At 38.4% G+C, this 5967-nt stretch overlaps 1 long non-coding RNA gene across 1 annotated transcript; it reads left to right on the forward strand.

Moving 5' to 3' along the window:
• The first annotated feature begins 3525 nt into the window (after positions 1-3525).
• On the forward strand, positions 3526-5513 carry LOC131094840 (uncharacterized). Its single transcript, XR_009115797.1, has 4 exons — positions 3526-3762; positions 4373-4436; positions 5115-5190; positions 5313-5513. It is a non-coding gene; the product is annotated as an uncharacterized LOC131094840 (long non-coding RNA).
• Positions 5514-5967: the final 454 nt, after the last annotated feature.

The following is a 5967-nucleotide window of genomic DNA, read 5'->3' on the forward strand; positions in this document are numbered from 1 at the left end:
TAATTGTAACATATTATCACATAGATAAATGATAGTCTCTTATATTTATATATATACACACAAAGATAAATAAATATAGATTGTAAATATAAAAATATTTAAATAGAGTTAAAATAAATTGGGGGTGTTATTAGGTTATAGGCTGGGGTTTTTAAATAAATGACAGAAATAAAATATCAATTCAGATATACAAATATATATACAAATACAAATCTCTATAAATATTTAATTTAAATAAATATGAGTAAAAGAAATATACAATACAGAAAATATATATCTATTATTATATTAGAAGGTTCTCTCTAATATATATATATCTATGAATAAAATAAATAAAAATATCCATATAAATATCACTATAATTTTGAAAAATAAATTTACTTCCTGCATTTTAAATCTGGTTCAAATAAAGGGGTGTCCTTGGTTTTTATTTGGTTAGAGGCAGGAGTTTTATTTTAAATAATATAAGGAATATAGAAATGTGGATCTTAAGATAGGAATATATAATAAATATATAAAGAGAAATTGCTAAAGCATGACTATAAATTTATATATAAATATATGTAAGTAATATGAAGAGTTGTAGTATAGCATATAAATAACATTATACGTGAATATAAATATAAAAATATGTAAATATAGTTTAAAAGAAAGGGAATGTTTTGGCTTTTATTTAAGTAGAGGCAGGGGTTTTATTTTGAATATTATAAGTGTTAGAGAAGTAAAAATCTTGACGCAGAAATATTTAATCAATGTATAAAAATATGTATAAAAATATATAAATAACTACTCGCATCAGATGTAATATAGAATGTAAATTTATTCATAACTTGACATTGCTAAAGATAAATGTATAAGTAAGCAATAGACATTAACATACATTATTATAAATACAAATAGGAATGTAAAAATCAGACATAAGGATAAAAGCTATTTAAATATTTTTTAAAGGAAAGAGTTTGGGTCTTTTTTATTATTGGGTTAGAGGAAGGGTTTTTATTTTAAATAATATGAATGTAGATATTATTGTTATATATTTCTAAATATTGAGATATAAAATCAAGATATAAATATATATATAAACACAAAATATAAGTAAATATAAATAATAGGAAGAGATGGAATGGAGAATACAAATAAGAGTATACATTAGTATGCATTTTAAATGTAAAAGTGAATATGAACCTGGAAAATAGAATTTTAAAAAATATTTAAATACAGTTGAGAAGACTGAGGTTCTTTTTGGCTTTAATGTGGGTAGAGGCAGGGGTTTTATTTTAAATAATGTGTTACAGATGTAAAAATCCTAACACAGAAAGATATAATAAATATATAAAGATATGAGTAAAAGTATATAAAAATATAAGTAATAGGAACACATGTAACATAGAATATAAATTTATAAATAAATCGCTAAATATAAATGCAAAATCGATCATACATCAGTAAACATTTTAAATATAAATTTGAAAAATATTTTTTAAAAAAATTTAAATACAGTTGAAATGAAAGGGGGTTTTATTTGCCATGTATGGGGTAGAGGCAGGGGTTTTATTTTGAGTACTGTGAGTGTTAGAGAAGTAAAAATCCTAACAGAAATATATACTTACTATGTAAAAATATGTATAAAAATATAAAAATAAATTTAAGTTTTAGGGATATATGCAATATGGAATAGAAATGTTTTCATAAAAACAAATGTATAAATGGACAGTGTAGAACAATATACATTATTAAATAGAAATGTGAATATGAATATGAAAAAAACAATTTATAAAATATTTAATTTTGTATTTTAAAGAAATTGTTGGGGTTTTGTTTTGTTTTATCCTATTAGATTAGAGGCAGAAGTTTATTTTTCCTCTTCCCGGTTGTTTTGGGGCGTTTATTTCAGAGCAGTTTTCGGCGGGGGTCGCCCCTGTTCTTTTTTGCCGCCTTCGCTGCCCGCAGCCCCGAGGCGCGCTGCGCCCCCGGCCGGGGCGGGCCGCAGTGCTGCCATCTCGTGGGCAGAGCGCGGTACTGTAGCCCTGCACCGAGAGGCCGCCACCTTGGGAGTGGCGCGTCGCGGATGTCGCGGACTTTTAATTGACCTTCTCAGCAGGGCGGCGAAAAGGGCGGGGAAGTGGAGGACCGGGGTGGGTGTAACTGGACTGCCTGCATGGAATACCGACCCCGGCGCGGCCCCGGTGGTATTTTCTATGGCGTTTCAAGTGTACCCGACACATGCTGTGGTCTCAGCGGCGCCGCGGGCGGGCGTGTTTCGGCGGGTTTGTGAGAGGCATCTGGGTAAACGCCTCGCTGTGCCGGGGTCCTCTCACGGCCGCCTTCCCGCCCCGAGGGAGCCGAGCCGGGCCGAATTGTTCCGCAGAGCCGAAGAGCCGAGTGTGGCCGGACACAGCCGAGTTTCCCCGAAGAGCCGAGTGTGGCCGGAAACAGCCGAGTTTAACCGAAGAGCCCAGTGCAGCCGAAAATAGCCGAGTTGGGCCGAAGAGACGAGTTTAGCCGACAATAACCGAGTTTAACCGAAGAGCCCAGTGCAGCCGAAAATAGCCGAGTTGAGCCGAAGAGCCGAGTGTAGCCGAACACAGCCGACTTGAGACGAAGAACCGACTGTAGCCGAACACGGCCGACTTGAGACGAAGAGCCGATGATAGCCGAGTGTAACCGGTACCGAGTGTAGCCGACATTGGCCGCATTTAGGCAAAGAGCCGAATATGACCGACTTTAGCCCAACCGGGCCGAAGTTCTGCCGAAGAGCCGGAAAAGCCGAATTTAGACGAAAAGCCTAACCGAAACGATTTTAGACCTAAGCCGAACCAAGCCTAATTTAGCCGAGTTTATTTAAACAGAACCGAACGACGCCGCAGCGCTCTGCCTGCACAGCGCCGGTGCAGACGACAGGGGGCGGTGTATAAAGTGAGTATAAAATATCAACTATATATAAGAAGGAATAAAAAGCTCTGTGTCATGTGCAGCAGTAGAAAATTTCAGGCTCCCAGGGAATAAATAGTTTTCTTTCAGTCATTATAGTTTTGGGATTTTTTTTACTCCCAGGTAGCCTGAAAGTTACTACTGCTGCTTTTTTATTCTAAAGCTAGAAAGGAAAACCAAGATTAGAAATACAAGAAAAAGAAAGGGAAAGGGAAAAAAAAGGGGGGGAAAAAAAAAAGGAAAGGAAAGGAAAGAAAGCAGGAGAGCAGAAGGGAAGGAAAGGGAAAGGGGTGAAAAACAGAGTTAAAAAAAGAAAAAGAGTTGGAGGGAAAAAGAGAGGGCATTCGGGAGGAGCGGTGCTGCCTCAGGTCCTTCCCTGCCCGGGGGCGAAGGATCCATTTGATGCCCGGGAAGGACTGCAACTCCCGGTGGCGGGGGACGGAGCCGTGGCTGTCAGCCCGAGACTACAGCTCCCGGCAGGCCGTGCTGCCGGCGCGGCGTGTGACGCAACGGCTGACGCGGCACATGAGTGGCTGTCAGCCCGAGACTCCAGCTCCCGCCAGGCCCTGCTGCCGGCGCGGCGTGTGACGCAACGGGCGACGCGGCCCGGCATTTTTCTCTAAATCGGCAGTAAATACAGCTGAGTAAAATTAGCTTGGCTTTCTTCCTTCTTTTGTAACTGAACTGTTTTTATTAAAAATCCTATTTGAATATGTGGAAAAAGTGGGGATGTCCTGTAGCATATCGTAGCTTTTCTTGTTTACAGGGTGCTCAGAAAGCATGCGTCCCTTAGAGTCCCACGGAAAGGTTCTCAGTGCGCTCTCTATCAAGGTATGTATTTAAAATTAAGTGATCCCTTTAGATATTTGCCTGTGTACCTTTTCCTGTAATTCAGAGCTTGCGTTCTGTGGGTTTTATGATAAACCTGTAAAACATGTAAGAATGGTTTTGCAAGTCTGAATCGTTGAAGGCAGCAATAAGTGGATTTAGAGCCTGTTCTTGAGCAGACAAAGGGGAAAAGTGTGACTCTGATGCTGAACTTGTCATTTTTCATTTGACTTGCCTTGAATTATTGAAGAAGAGAGAGAACTAGGAAAAGAGAGAAATAGAATTGATTATTGAGCCCTCCTAAAAAGCTCACCATGATTCAGTGTAGAGCCATAGGGAAGGGTGATGGAACAGAGCTCTGTGCGTTAGAAGGAAATAAACCTGACCTCCACACAGAGTCTTACTAATTTCTATTTTTAAAATGCAAAATAAGTTTAGGAAGTGTTGGAAGTTAGTGTTTTGGGAAAGAAATGGCAGTTCCACAGAACATTCCATTTAAGAGAGGCCCTTGGAAGGATTCATTTTGTAACTGCTGTCACTGCAATCAGTTGGTGGTTCAGCCTTGAAACGTGCACTTGACCTTCTATAAAGCACTGTTTTGTTTGCCTTTCAGTGCTATGAGTCTTGATAAATTGGAGAAGAGCCCAAGAGAAATTTTTCATCCCTTGATATAAAAGGTAGGAAGTGACTTTTTTTGGTTTGGTTCTTTTTCTTTATTATTTCCTGGAAATAAAAGTAATTAAGTATAGGTGCTACTGGTTTGTTTCTTCCAGTAGCAGGTGATAATAATAGTAGTAGTGCTAGCAAAAATAATAATAGAAATAATAATAATAGTAATGTAATACTACTTAAACTGTCTTTATCCATTGGACTGGCCATTTCAAATCAAAACTTCTAAACACAAATCAAACCATCATCCTTGTAGAATCTTTCACAGCAGCAGGCTAAAGATCCTGGTTTTGTTGACAGGATTTATTGGTTCTGGAAGAACAAGCCTAACTTCTTCTAGCTCACAGACCCGTCCGGTGAACCCAGCTTTGTATTTTGATGGGCTTGTGATGACTTCGAAATCAATTGCTCATTACAGTTAAAAAAAATTAATGTTTTTTTGAATGTGACAGCAGAAATAACTTTATGCACCAACTTAATAATGATAGATCACCAGTTTAAGTTAAAAATTCATGCTATACTATCAAAATTTAAAGGTAAATTATTATGTATTAGGTGATGGTATAAAGTGTATGTTCTAATGTGTAATGCAAAGATACATACATACCTGAAAGTCCTGAGAGGAAACAAATTTTTATGTCTGCTGTTTGATTGTTTACGATATGATATTTGGCTTTATTTCCCAGGGATCGGTGAATTTTAACTTTGGAGTCCTCTGTGCTAAGGATGCTCAGCTTACCGATGATGAAATGTTCAGTAATGGTGAGTTTTTCACCTTCTCTTTAATTGCTATGCTGATCTGACTAAGAAAAGAAAAAACAAAAGAAAGAGAAAAAAAAAAGGATGGTTTATTATTTTTTACGCTGTTATGTTTGTTTCCTCAGTATTTGCTGCAGCTCTGCTTACCCAAGCTTTGGGTTCCTTCTGTCCCACTGGGAGTGGCCCAATTTGGTTGCATCTGGTGAAATTCACCCTGAGACCTTACAGAACCAGCTCCAACTACGTGAGAGCCATTTGCAGTTCTCTCCAGACGCCTGGAGAATGGGCGACGTTTCTGAGGATCCGGCGAGTGTGCTTCTGTCAAAACTCAGTCTGTGAAGTTTCTGGGGAAAACCCTTCTGTGTCCTGAAGGGTTCAAACTCTGGTGAGGATCCAGTTATCAGGTGCTCACCTGGTTGGTTCCAGCTCCCAAAGGTAACACTTGTACTCTTGCCCTGTAGTTTACATCTATTGTATTTTTGTTATTTTGCAAGATTTTTTGTCTTTGCAAAATATTGTGCATTTCACTCTTTGGGCACTCTCAGATGGTTCTTTGGTGCAGCACCACCCCATGGGACACTTGGCTGCTATCCTGAAGGGGATGGTCGCTAGAATTGTAAATCCTGGAGTGTTTATAAGTCTTCTGTCCCCAGGGAGGTGTCGTGCTTTGTTTACTTTTGTTCTGTTAGTTAGGCGCTGCTTCTCGTTGCAAGTATGAATTTCAAACTGCCCTGTTCTTATTTTAACTGTTTTCCTGGTTCTCTCCCTATGGCAGGGAAA

Source organism: Melospiza georgiana, chromosome 31, assembly GCF_028018845.1.
Source record: "Melospiza georgiana isolate bMelGeo1 chromosome 31, bMelGeo1.pri, whole genome shotgun sequence".
NCBI lineage: Eukaryota > Metazoa > Chordata > Aves > Passeriformes > Passerellidae > Melospiza > Melospiza georgiana.